General features: G+C 43.2%; 1 protein-coding gene across 7 annotated transcripts in view; it reads right to left on the minus strand.

The window, feature by feature from the left end:
- LRIT1 (leucine rich repeat, Ig-like and transmembrane domains 1) overlaps positions 1–5,365 on the minus strand; it is a 68,935-nt gene extending 63,570 nt beyond the window's left edge. For 4 of the 7 annotated variants that reach the window (XM_062000712.1, XM_062000711.1, XM_062000716.1 and 1 more), the window contains exons 1-3: positions 5,176–5,365; positions 522–3,145; positions 145–278 (exon numbers count right to left, since the gene is read on the minus strand). The gene's annotated coding sequence lies outside the window, so the exon portion shown is untranslated. The remainder of the gene's footprint in view (positions 1–144; positions 279–521; positions 3,146–5,175) is intronic. The other 3 variants (XM_062000710.1, XM_062000708.1, XM_062000707.1) reach the window with 3 other exon arrangements.
- Between the last annotated feature and the right edge of the window lie 9,087 nt (positions 5,366–14,452).

Here is a 14,452-nt window from a genome sequence, read left to right on the forward strand (position 1 = left end):
AGAAGACACATCTGGGTAGCTGCTAGGGGAGGGTCAGGGCCAGGTTTGCACTAACCCTTACCCCTGTCATGTTCTGGTAGGGTTTCCCAGCAGAGATCAATTATATATGTAATTAGCACACTGAAAAATACCCACAAAGCTTACCTTGCATGTTATCTAACTGGCAGGATACTTCAAAACAGGAAGAAGAGACTGCCTTTCCACACTTCCAGTCTCCTGGGCCGGCAAGACGCTTCTTTTGCTGTAGACTTTCTTTGGTATGTCCTACAAAACCCTATCTAAGTACAGCAACCACAAAAATTAAGTCATGCATATGTGAGAGAGGAGCAATAGCCATCTTCCCTGACAGCTACCATGGAAAGGTTAGTACCTACAGAAAAGCAAACTAAAGCACTTGAAATTAGCCAGTACTTAACAGAGTGCAAATAGTCCCCCTTGTAATAAGTCAGCATACACACACTCCTCTCTCCACAATGATGCTTGCACTGCAGTTGAGGCTCTTGTATGCACTGCTTTCTCACCTCACTGCTTCACTGCTTGCTCTCATGATGAAGTGAAAGGCGAAGCTTTCCTCTACCCAGGCAGACGCGCACCTCAGAGGAAAACGAGGAGCCGACTTGATGAAAACGCACGAGGTGAGGTTTATTTCGGAGCTCCGGGTCGTCTCGTAACTCACGCAGGAGTCAGAGGAGTCGACCCTGGTGCTCAGTAGGAAAGGGTTTTTATAGGGTTTACACGCCACACAACAGATATAGGGTTCAAACAATAGTTACAAGCTCTTGACCCTCGGTCTGGCCTCTCCTGATAACCACAGGCCGCAGCCTTTTTTTAGGAAATGTTTTTAACTTCTGCTTCTTGGAAATGAAGCGGTCTCAATGAGACTGCACTTTCGCTGAGGCGGTTGTTGTTCTCATAGTGTGCAGGCCGTACTCCATTTTGTTTGTTTCGCCTCTTCTCAGTTTCGCCTCTTCTCATTCCCCTCTTTTTCTTTTGTACATTTCTAATCTTAGAATTTCTGGAGAGGCCAGGCCAGTGGTCAGGACTAACACTTACTAACATTATATTTCTATTCTATGCTTATAACATTATGGATGTCATTTTGGAGTCTTCTTCCACCCCTTTAGGCACAGTCCTAAAACACACTTATAAGAAATAAAGATTATACCAATAAGAATAATAGTAATTATCACAGTTTGGATTAACGAAGATAACCACTCAGCAATATGTATTCCTAGGGAATTGAATACTTCCCCTACCCAATTTCTTCGGGCTTCCTCTTCAATTCCTTTTGTTTTTTCCTCTATCTGATGTAATTTGTTAATATCGTTTTCTACAGCTTCTGTAACATTTGGGATATGTATACAACAGTCGCTTATTTTATTTTTTAGATACCCACAAACCCCATGTTCCTTTAATAGTAACATATCAAGGGCCATCCGATTTTGCAGAGCCATTTTGCTAGTTGCCTGGAGTTGGAAATTCATATCTTTAAATCCCTTTTTAGTAACAGCCGCTAATCGCTCGGTTTGTGCCAACAATTTATCAAGCATCTCCCTATTTCTATATGATGCGATTTGGGGAAATATGGATTCAATTGCCCACCCTATTTTTACCGCAGTTTTTGGTTCCTGCCATTCATCACTGGGGGCTTCCTCGCCTTCTTTACTTACATCCCTCCTCTTTCGAGGTATAAGTTCTTTTTCTCCAGACTTTTTCCAGTAGGGACACAGTGTGGGCACCCCTAGGGTAATTTGATTAATAGGCCCATCAATGGAAATATGTGTGGTCCATTTCCGTTCGTTAGTGACCCATACTAAATTTCCAGGACTCTGGATTGTAGTATATTTGCAGTTAAGCATTTCCCCATCTGACCCACCTTTAGTATGTGGTGGCAGGGTATGTTTGTATCCTCGACATTCACATCCCCACTTAAGCAGATAACGGACGGGGAAAATCCCTATTTCCCTCTCCGGGGTGTCACAGTTGAGGACTTTGGTACAGTTCCACCCATGTGTGTGTTCCACAATCGTTTTTTTTAGAAGTCATTTCATGAAAAGTGTGTGTATAGCGTTGATCCTGCTTTCCTTGAAACTGCACACACCAGTTTACTGGTCCTATGTAGCTAAAAGTTTCTGCAATAGCGGGTCCCCAGATAGATTGCCAGACCTTGGGGTCTAATTGTGTGATATTCTGACATACCACTTCAGAGTAAGTTTCAGTGGTAGTTACTGTAACTTGTTTTTCCTCATCAAAATAACACGTCCCCACAGAATGGATCCCTCCCTTTTTATATTCAGAATTAAGTTTTCGTTTGCAGTCTTCCTTCCTGATTTTCCACTGTGATTTTCGTGTCCTGATAAATCGCCGACCTACCCCAGTCCTAGTTCGGGGCACACTCTTACAAAATTGGGATACATTATTTTTATATTTTGGTAGTGGTCCCGCCGGGATTATACCCCACGGAATAGGCTCCCCAGCTGCTTGTGGTAATGGTAAACAAGCAGTGATACTGGTTGCATTTTGGGCCTTCCCGAAATCTCGGATTAGTCCCACCAACAGATTTTCCCTAGGTGTTTCGCTTTGGTTTCCGAAACACACGAAGCTTAAGAGGATTATCAGTCTTTTCCACCACCCAATCATCCTTTTGTATATCTCTAGGTGCCCTTTTTACATGCGCTGAATGTACCCATGCAGTAATCCCATCGACTTTTACAGCGGTGGGAGTTGTTAACAATACCACATACGGTCCCTTCCACCGAGGTTCGAGCGTCTCTGATCGGTGTCGTCTAATCAGAACTTTGTCTCCGACCTGGAACGAATGGGGCATCGACACCTCGCCCGGGTCGTAGAGGTTCTTCAACTGTTCCCAAACTTCTTTTCTAACTACTTCCAACGCTTTTAGGCGTGCTGCTGCTGTATTATAGTCCCATTGCGGTCGCGCTGCTGGGAACAACGCTTCCACTTCCATTCCTGTTCGAGGGGGTTGGCCTGGTTGGCCTTCCTGTAGGGTTTTCCGTGCCTCCGAGAAGATTCGTTCTCGCTCCTCTGTGGTGAAAAGTGTTTGAAGTAACTGCTGACAGTCGTCCCATGTGGGCTGATGGGAGTACATCAGGGATTTGACTAGTCCTATGAGGGCAGCAGAGTTCTCAGAAAAAGAAGGGTTATTTGCTTTCCAGTTGTACAAATCGGAGGACGAAAAGGGCCAGTATTGTAACGGTTGTAATTCATCTGGCTCTGTGGGGGCTGGCCCCACCGCCCGGAGTGGTAAGGCTACAGTGGAGTCTGGTCCCTCAGGCGTTATCCCCCGTTTACTCCTGGTACCGGTATAGGGTCCTTCTTCCCAACCCCCCGGGTTATACGGCACAGGTACTCCCTCGTCTGGGGACTGGGGTCCAGTTGGGGGGGCGGTGGGTATAGATGTGGATACAGGTGGAGTCCATTCAGGGGGTCCCTCGACCTCTGGATATACCTTGGTCTTAGGGCTTGGTTCTTTCAATTTTTCATAATCTCCTCCATTATTGGTCACCCCTTCTTCTACTCCTGTGAGAGCCAGAGTCCTGGTTGTCACAGGTACGCCCCGGCTAAAGTATGAGTAGGATGGGGCTAGGACTCTTATTTTATCACTTGGAAGAAATGGTCAGACCCAGTCCGGCGGATACATCACCAAGTCTTCCCATACTGTGATATATGGTTCTTGGTCAGGATGGCCTCCTATTGAGGCGAAAATAGTCATTCGGACTGCCCGTATGGTATGGATGTCAAAGGTACCTGACCGTGGCCATCCTACTTTAAAAGTTGGCCATTCACTTTCGCAATAATTTTGCCAATCCCCCTTCTTGATAATAAGAGACAGGTTTTGCCCTCGTGCTTTTACTTTTGGCCAATGTGCCAATGTTAATGACAGAGGGGTGGATCGGGACTGCCCCATGGTTATCAGTAATACAAAAAAGATTATAATAACACACACACACACAGAAACGATTTCTCGCTCTCCACGACTTTTACACCACGGAAGAGATCTTATCAAAATTTCAGAAGGGCGGAGACTTCGTCCCCTCATTCACTCCACAAGGACCAGCTAGGTTTCACTTATAGGCAAAGGTTGCCTATTTTCACCCGTGAGGCGTCCCCCAGGGCCGTAGCCTGTGGTGCCGGACACGTCTGTCCCCCACACGTGCTACTCAGAAACCTCTTTAAAGTCTGTCAGACCTTTACTGACCCAGCAGCTTCAGTTTCCCTGTGACCCTTACTTCCAAAACAACAACCCTGACAATTATGACTCCTATCCTTACACAGGTAGAACATAAAAAATCAATACAATTAATCAGGCACATCTAAAATTTTTTTTTGCACAAAGGGGTTCCTGTCCCGTACCTATCCCCGTAATGTTGAGTGTGACTCTCAGGTGAAAATCAACAAATACACTTATGGACACAGAGGCGGCACAAAAAGCATTCCCTGAACTTACAAGGGTACCAAGGTATGTTCTCACCCAATCACCCACAAAGTAACATTCACTTGGTCTCTGATGCTTAAGATATCTGTGCAACAGCGAGCTCCCAATCTCACACACTTAAAACATTTTCAGAGGTTAATGGAGAGAGAGAGAGAGAGAGAGAGAGTGTGAGAGAATGAGAATCTTATCCGTGTATCCCTAAGTGTTTTTCTTACTGAAGTTGGGGATTATGGACTGTTGGGTCACGAGGTTCAGGAAAGAATCCTTAGTCCCAGACCTGGTCAACAGTAGGCTTATTTAAGGAGACCCTGCCGTTGAGTCACGAGGTTCAGTCTGGACCCCCTTGCTTTCTAAGGCACCCTAAAAAGGGGCTTAGGTGCGGCTAGATCCAGACCTAGTCTCAGACTTGGTCAACGGTATGCAGCCTATGACATAGAGGGATGGGCACTAATTTAAATTTCGAGAGACACAAAAGAAACAGAGATACAGGAAACAAATAACGTTAAAAACAATGTTATCCCAACAAAGCTCTCAGTTATACAAACCACAAACTCTTAGAGACACAAAAGAAACAGAGATAAAGGAAAGAAACAACGTTAAAAACAATGTTATCCCAACAAAGCCTGCTCAGTTACACAAACCACAAACTCTTAATCTCAATCTACACAAGCTCACAAGCTCTCATGTGGCGCCACAAACATTCACACAAAAAAGCTCACCTCCAAGGGGTCATCGTTTCCTGAGGTGTTCGTCGTTGATCCCGGACGAGCCCCCAAATGAAAGGCGAAGCTTTCCTCTACCCAGGCAGACGCGCACCTCAGAGGAAAACGAGGAGCCGACTTGATGCAAACGCACGAGGTGAGGTTTATTTCGGAGCTCCGGGTCGTCTTGTAACTCACGCAGGAGTCAGAGGAGTCGACCCTGGTGCTCAGTAGGAAAGGGTTTTTATAGGGTTTACACGCCACACAACAGATATAGGGTTCAAACAATAGTTACAAGCTCTTGACCCTCGGTCTGGCCTCTCCTGATAACCACAGGCCGCAGCCTTTTTTTAGGAAATGTTTTTAACTTCTGCTTCTTGGAAATGAAGCGGTCTCAATGAGACTGCACTTTCGCTGAGGCGGTTGTTGTTCTCATAGTGTGCAGGCCGCACTCCATTTTGTTTGTTTCGCCTCTTCTCAGTTTCGCCTCTTCTCAGAAGCAAGAGCAAAATGAGTCCCAGCACTACCTGATTTGCAATGACCCAAGAAAAACACTTAGCAAAGAGTCAGACACCTGATAACCTATTTTCTTGGAAAGACCAACAGCACTTTAACCTCACCCTTGTCATAAATTAAGACCACAGTGGATCATAATCCAATTATAATTTTATTAATTGTAGCAAGTAGAATATGAGCAAAGACAGCGCTGGACGACAGGGGAGTCTGCGCTCCACCAACTGCCGCGCTGATCAGTTCGAACAGTCCCTTTTTATACATTTTAAATTCGTGGCCGTGAAGTAATGTAGGTATTCTGTACGTGCTCCAGGTGCTGTGAGATGGTCGTTTTCCTGTGAGGGGGTCGTTTTCCGCCTTCCGGTGGTTGTTGAGCAAGGAGTCTTCCTCCATTGTTCCATAGTTGATTTCTCACTTGTATGTCTTTATATGGAGTCGTTCGTCCCACATCTGCCAGTTTCTCAGAACATCCTATGGTTGTTTTTGACCAGTATATCCTCTGCTTGCATAATCGATATCCGTTTTATATATGCCATTGCAGTTATCTTATCTCACACAAGGATGTCTGGTAACTGTTTGCATAAGCGACTTCCTGTCTTCTGTTGTTTAACCTTTACATCGAGCCCAACATAAATTTTCAATAAACAATACCCTGATTCTTAGTTTCTCACACCCTTTAGGCCTTGGTAGTCCACTGGACACAAAATATCAACCCCACGTGCTCTGAGATAGCTGGTAGAGTTCCCTTCATAAGTCCAAAGAGGTGGTCCTCACATCACCCCTTATAGACTCAGTAGCACTTGGCTGTTGCTGCCTGGGGCTAAGCTGAAGAGAAAGTGACCTGCAAGCACTGGTTTCTCTGCCTGAGGAAGATAACAAAGCTGCAGCAAAAAAGAGGGTCAAGTACACAATCACAATGCTCAGTGAGTCTTGGCTCTTTTACCTTTCTCCAAAACATACCTGTGTGACAGAGACTTTCATGACTGGCTGAGTTTCAGCACACATTTTTACTTTCTCTACATTGAACTGTCAGGAAAGAAGGAGATTTTTAATGGCCCCGGGTGCACTACACCAAATTGTGTTTTCCAGCTACAAGTAGCCTCACAGAAAAGAAATCTCCCAGAGGAACCTCAAGCAGACTCAAGGGAAATGGAGGACCTGAGGCTTTCATTAACTTACACAGGGCTTGGTTGAACTGGACTCAGGTGACAAATGCTGGCCGGGAAATACATGAGTTCATTTTTTAAGGAGTCCTGTGAATTGTCTCGAACTTCACAATAGAAACTTGCAATGCGTGCTCTAAGGGTATATGCTTGATAGACACACATTTTCAATTTGACTGGAGCATCTTTCTTACAAGGAAAGGGTGCAGGATCTGGAGCTGTTCAGCCTGGAGGAGGCTGAGGGGGGGACCTCACTAATACTTACAAGTACTTAAAAGGTGTATGTCAAGGGGATGAGGTAACACTTCTTTCTGTAGTGTTCAGTGATAAAAATAGGGGTAATGGACAAAAGCTGGAACACAAAAGGTTCCACTTAAGTTCCTCTGCTGTGAGGGTGAGGGAACCCTGGCACAGGCTGCCCAGGGAGGGTGTAGAGTCTCCTTCTCTGGAAGTTTCCAAACCCACCTGGACACATTCCTGCGTGACCTGACCTAGGTAGACCTGCTTGAGCAGGGGATTTGGACTAGATTACCTTTATAGGTCCCTTCCAACCTCTACCATTCTGTGATTCTATGACTTTTTACAAGTGAGGGAAAAAAAAAAAAGGCTACAGAAAACAAACCCATTTCTTTTTTATAAACTCTTCTCTCCCCTTTTTTTGTAATTAAATTCACCATAATGACCACTGCAGTCTAAATCTAATAAGAAGTCTGAGTTCTGTTTTCCTTTGGTAGCCATTTGCACTGCTTGATTTAGGCAACTCACTAAAGCAGAAGAACAATATTGCAAGACAACCTTCTTGAGTCAGTGGGTAAGAATAAAAGCTTACCTAGACAGTAGTAAATCACTAAAATTGATTATACCCTATTGCTTATGCTCTGATTCCACTGGCAGGAAAGGTATGAGCTGGCTTATTTACACACACACTAGTGAGCTCATTGACACTGAGCTGCTTCCCACCTCAGAGCAATAAAAATTAACAAAAAAAAAAATTAAACCTCATCGGCCTTCAAGCACTTGGAAGCCCCAGAACCTCATCACCAGATCCTCTGAAAGCACATCAGCCTCCTCATGAGAGAGACTGGGGCACAGTTCCCACAGGGATCAGCTGCCAGAACCACCACAGCGCCCGGCTGTCACACTCCAGCACCAGATTATTCCATGGTATCGACCCTCCTGCTCTGGGTTAATTCTTTTAATTGTCTCGCCACATCTTTTCCCATTAGGCTGATGTAACTTGTTTAAGGATACACAGATTGATTTGTGACAGCACTGGGGATGTTAATCAGATTCCTGCTCTCCAGTTAATGCATGCTCACTAAGAGAGGCGGGACAATAGTCTCCCAGATGGGAGCTCTAGCCTTTTTTGTGGGTAAGGCAAGGTCATTGCCTCCCACTTCAGTTCTCAAGTACCATCTTCTTTAAATACAGTTGCAATCAAGGAAATGGAAAATCTGTTTAAAACACCACTGTTAAGAAATCATTGGAGCCCATCGGAATCCTAAAACCTTGCCAGGAAGTAAAGAATTCCTTTCAAATGCAACCTCATTTGTCTCCAATTAAACAGGTACTTTCCTTCATAGCATATGGTTCAACATCCTTTAGTTCACTGCTGTGTGCTCCCTTCATTTCTCTTTTACTGAAGTAATGTGTATAGTCCAAAAGCTCACACAGAATAGACTTATTTTCCATACATATAGTTTAGATCCATGGGATACACAGAAAATCAGGTTCAGGTACTGCAGAGATAGTTGAAGAACAGAGTGCCAATAGTACCAATAAAAACTTGAAAAGTATTTGGAAAAACAGGAGACCCTGCAGATCCAAGGGACTTTTCATTCTGTTGCTGTGTTCAAAATTAAATCAACTTACATACAGTAAAGTTCATTTGCAGATGTCACCATCTCAATGAAAGTCAGGGAAAACTTGCTCCTTAACTTTGTGCTTCTAGAAAAGCAAACACAAAACTCCCACATATCCATTGTGCCAAACTACTCAACAAAACTGAAGCTCTGATTCTGACTCTACATAACCAGACACTCTTTGGGATTACAATTGGGACACCACCATTGTCATCTATTTTGACAGCAAATCCCATGCATTTTCCCTCCAGCAAGAGGATTCAGGGCAGGAGCTCTCTCAACTGATTCTCCCAGGTGCTCCTCGTGCTACCCAGCTGGTCCTGCCCCAGCTGGCAAACAGACTTCACCTCCTCAGATTTGCAAATTCTCCAGAGCTTTCTGTACAATTTCCAACAGGAAAGTTACTGGGTATGCTGACAAATCTCAGCACTTCTTAGGAAATTTATTCCACTTACTGCATACTTTTCTCAGATCCAGGATGAGACAACAGACATTTATCTAAAAGTTTATTTTAAAAATGCAGAAATGATATATTGAACCGAGTTTCATACCCTTTAAACATAACAGAGGGCAAACTGATTTGGGGGACAACCAAGAAAAGGCTTGAAAGTGACCAAACTGATGGCAGCAGCAGAGGCTTTGTGGAGGAGAAACTTAAAGCAAGGATATATTTCCAGAACCAAGTAACAGCTGCACTTTCACAGTTTTATTATGTCATCTGAGTTTTTCTGCAGCCAAGTCCCAGTCAGCAGTGCCTCTCCATCAGTGTTGTACAGCATGGAGCCTGCAGCAGCAGCCTTGCAGCCCCTGAGCAGGAGCCAAGACTGCCTTGGCCTCCACAGCAAGGGCCAGGACAGTACTGTGTCCAGCACTGCCTGCTGCTCCATTGCCAAGCCCAGCTCTCACCCAGCAAGGGTCTACAGAACTATCAACCCCAAAAAAAAGCTTCCCAAACCCCTGCATCCAGCTGCATGCTTCCAGCCTGACCAAGGAGGCAATGGGAGTTGCATGGCCCCCAAGAGCCAGCCAGTGCAGTCCAGGTTTCTAATGTCAGGTATCTCACATTTACAGCCAGTTCTTTGAGAACAACCGTCATGCTGAGAGCAACCCACAACATTTTCAAACAAAATAAGTGAGGCAACTGCAAAAGTATTTTCAGATGATTCATGAACAAAGGCCAAAAGACCCCTTATCTAATATATTATTAAGTATGGATTATCATTCAGCTCTATTAAAAAATACCAAAGGCTGCTTTGATAGATCTAAAAGCATCAGCAGGAGCCACTGCCCTTTGTATTGTACTTTGTACTGGCTGACAAGGGCCACATGGATCATATGTTGCTTTGAAGCAGCACTGACAGCAGACAGCAGATACTTGACAGAAAGCACTGCAAAGCCCCTACCTTCACTCTTCTGTCTCTATTCACAATATATCCCCAGGCCCTCACTCCAACATCAGCTCAGACCAACACTGACTTAGTCCAAACCCAAGACTAGCCTCACCTGGATAAGGATAAAAGTCAGTCTTACACCTTCCTGGGGAACTAGCCATGATGCATACCTCACGTGCCTTCCTCAATTTGTGTAGTTACTAATCCTACACACCTGAAAGTACCTGCAAGATAGCTTTGGTCACCACTGGTCTTATCTATGCTGTGAAAAGGAGCATTTCTCTCCCCTTGTTCTCAAGCATTTGCAATACTTTGAAACATCACAGCCATTCAAAATATTAAGGCAAAAGATGAAAGCTACAGAATTGTAACTTCTTATGAACAAAAGAATGCAATGAGAAGAGATGAGAAAGACCAGTGATAAATTCTGCCACAGTCACACCTAAAATACCTATAACGTATGCACATGAGTAAATATCTGAGGCACTGAATAATTCTCTAGGTTTATCTATTACAACTTTCGTAAGTCACATGGAAAAATAGGATCCACTACAACAGTATGTTGTTTGTCTTCAGACATGAATGCCCATTTCATATGTTACTCAGAATCATCTCCTTTGCAATAATTTTACAGAAAGGCATTATAAAATTCCCAGATGCCACAGCTTTACCTGACAGGGAAATTTCACTTAAATAGCATGAAGATAGAAGCTGACCTATAGCTTGTCACTGGGATATGTCACATACAATGTGTATTGCAAAGACATTTTCAACTCTTTGCCAAGATATTTGCCTCCCTATTTAAGTAAAATTTTAAGTAAAATTTTCAATTAATTCTGCTTGGGACAATGTTGATCACTTTATAGATTATCAAACCAAAACATCTGACAGGTTATTTGAAATATCTTTCTTCTATAGCCAGCATGAGAATGGCTGACATGATGGAAACCTACATTTAAACTGTCAGCAAACCAGATTGCCAACCTGATACCACTTTTAAAGTCACATAAACTATTTGTAAGTGTGTGGAAGATGTGTTTCCTGCTGTCTTAGTTCTGAGAGGCTATTAAGCTAATGAGGAATTTGATTTGGGCTGCAGTAAATCTCCAACAGGTGAGCAGACAGGAGTGGCTACCACATTAAGAATAAGTAGCATCAAAATATTTCTTTAGCTCTTGCTCAGTGTAAAATTGAATGAGAAATACCAGCATATATGAATTTGAGAGGGTTTTGGGCAATGATAGATTCTCTATTTTTACAACTGAAAAGCTGGGGGGAAAAAAAGGCAACTGTGGGGGAAAAATGCTACTTTCATGTTTGTTTTGAGAATAATTTGACAGGCTTCCTCAAAAAGGCAGACAGACATGGCAAGACAGCAATGACGCTGAAGTACTAGGAAGAGAAGCAGTCACTGGGAGGAGCAGGATCTCAGATCTAACAGTTGCTTCTTGCATCTCAAAGATGGACATCACTTGTTGTCCTTGTCTACTTGGGGACTGACAGAACGAATATTTGAAGGATGTAGTGAGGAGACATGGATGGTTTAAGATGACACACAGAGCAGACACAAGCATAGCAGAAACAAAACAGGAAAAGAATTTTCAAACTGAACATGAGGAGACTATTCAAGCTGTGAATTTTATTGGACAGCTAAGTATTCTCCAAGGGAGGAAGTGGAAACTCCATTCACTCAGCCATTTAGAAGTAAAGATGTGACATTATCATAGAGAATGCCCTGTACTTTTAGAGGTGGAAGATGCATTATAATTTAATAGCTCTCTTTTAACTCTAAACGAACAAATGTCTCTTACAACTAACAAGAGCATCAACTACTGCTAGAACTAATATAAGCTTAGACAAATATCCTTGAATTACTTTCTCCCTTGTCTTTCTCATCTATTTTTCTGTCCCTCTCTAAGCATTATTGCCAAAGAGTGAAGCAGCGTGAAGTATGGGTGCAACATTAAAAAACCCCAACAAACCAGATCAGTTACCATTCCTAAAAACACAGTTGTGACAACCATTTATATGGAGTTTTGCTTATTGAATGCAGCTTTTACAGAAATAGATGGGCCCATTTTCAAGTACAGACCACTTTTCACACCAGTATCACACATGAAGTTCTAACAGAGAATCATAACAGTTATGGTCTTCCCAGAAGGCTGTGCCTGCTGGTTGCTTCCAGTAACACCAAAAGCATTCTCTGAGGGGGCTAAGGCTTGTCCAACCTGTACTGACAGTTGGGTCTGCTCAGAGGGAACCGGAAGAAGGACCAGGGGCATTGAGCCCTGCTGCCTGGCCTCTGCATGGTACCGCCAGCCATGGGATAAGCCAGCCCCTGCAAGGACTCCCTCTTTCCTCTGCTTTCCAAAGTTCCTGTGTGTACTTTTCTGTGCCTCTGCCTGCACTCATCTGTCTGTCTGCCTTGAGAACAAAGACTGCAGTGCCCAACAGAAATATGCCAATGGCTAAGGCAAAATACCCAATGTTTTCTCAATAATTTCACTCACAGTGATAATTTTTTTGTTTCTATTTGCAGCTTGACCATTTTGAGTACAAAAATGTTTTTGAAGTGGTTGAAAACAGACTTTACCTTCTATCTCCTCTCTTTTCCTCCACAATATTTCTAAAAATAATAAAATACTTGTCAAACTAGGTGGGCCTCTCCTGTCCTGCAGAATCACATCACCAGGTCTTTTAATCAGAAATTAAAATCAGAAAAGAACCACATAATTAGTTTAGCACTATGTGCTAAAATTATAGCCATATCCTTCAGAGGACAAGGTCTCTATTGCAGAAATCAAGTACCCAGGCTATTAAGAAAATTAATATTTTGCAGACATGAGGAACTCTTAACTCTGATTCATTGGGTTTGGACTCCTCATAGCTAAAAAGTTTTTTCTCCTGTGGAATAAAGACTCCTAAGGATGTATGATTAACTTAGTTCTATTCCTGGCAGCAAACTGCATCCCAGCAGTTGCTGCTTCTTTCTCTCTCTGTGTAAAATCACCCTGACACAGCACCAAAACCAACGGTCATTCCAAAGTGTAAGGACTATCAATTCAGTAGGTAGCAGCACAAGCAAATACAAGTACACATAATATTTTTTTTTTCTGTTTAACTACTCAGATATTTGTTTTGATGCTTGGAGAGAAACCTTTCTCATTTTTCCAAAGTTCCCAAGGTAGGCAGGTCTTTCTTTTTAAAGTGAGCTTTAGAAGTGTGACCAACTGGTTTTACTAAAACCTACTTTCCCCTTACATTCATCTCAAACTGATACCGCCATCAGATGTGCAGGCTTATATGCTTATGTGTGTGTTATATATTTGCTGTTGTTTCTGAAATCTTGAAGATCCTAATGTAATTTCCCTTCCTGGGCCCTGAGGTCTTTTCGGACCCAAGAGTAAATTCCTCTCTGTAGCAAAACAGTCATAATGAGCTGCATTTTCCCTCATCTACAGCCTCTAGAACAAAGAAAGTGGTAAGAAGTTGTGGTGCAGTCAGCTTTGTTCTTTGTATAGATCTAAAATCTTCTCCATCTCTTTGACATTAACAGCAGCTTTCCAAAGGTGCGTGTTCTGCACTGGAGGACAAATGAAGAACATCACCTCCTCCGTATTCCTCCTCTCAAACCAAATAAGTGTCTCATCTCCTGAGCTTTGGGATAAAAGTACAAAATTTTAAAAGTCATCTCATCTCACCTTGCAGTCCCTTCCCAAATATAATTATTAATTTCTAAGCCAGACAGCAGAGTTCTTTTTTACTTTATTTTACTGTGAATCCATCGACTTTGACCACATTTGAAGGTACATTTTCTCCCCACTAGCTCTGTCCAGTCAAAGAAGCTCACGTAGCGATGACGCATCTCTTGCAGATAAGGGTATCCACTGATTTGATTTACTAAGAAGGCTAAATTTATTATGCAACATTTTACAAGTATAATTCTGCTTTCCCTTGATGGTAATAAATTCAATATCAGCTCCCCTGAGACAAGAGAACCAGTCCCTTTATTATCCAGACACGACCCCCAGCGCCAGATTCCATTTTAGAGACGGGAAATGACCATATCTCTGATTAAAAGGGAAATTTTAATCAAATAAAGTGCCTCATCAAGCAAGAGCCAAGATTCCAATACTCTTGACTGCAGCACAGCAATGATCCAAAGTCATATCTGCCCCCAACCCATTACCGCTTACTGCAAACGTGATATCCATCCCAAACAGGAGGTGCATCCTTCAGCAGTCTCCTTATCCCAGGAGCTGCTCTTCCTGTGCTCACAGTCCCTCACAAAAATATGTTCTCAGGCTGTTAGCCCAGGGTCCATTTGAGGAAACAGAGAAGGGTGGGCTTTGTGGTGTTTGAGGGG

This window comes from Colius striatus, chromosome 8 (genome assembly GCF_028858725.1).
Source record: "Colius striatus isolate bColStr4 chromosome 8, bColStr4.1.hap1, whole genome shotgun sequence".
Lineage (NCBI taxonomy): Eukaryota > Metazoa > Chordata > Aves > Coliiformes > Coliidae > Colius > Colius striatus.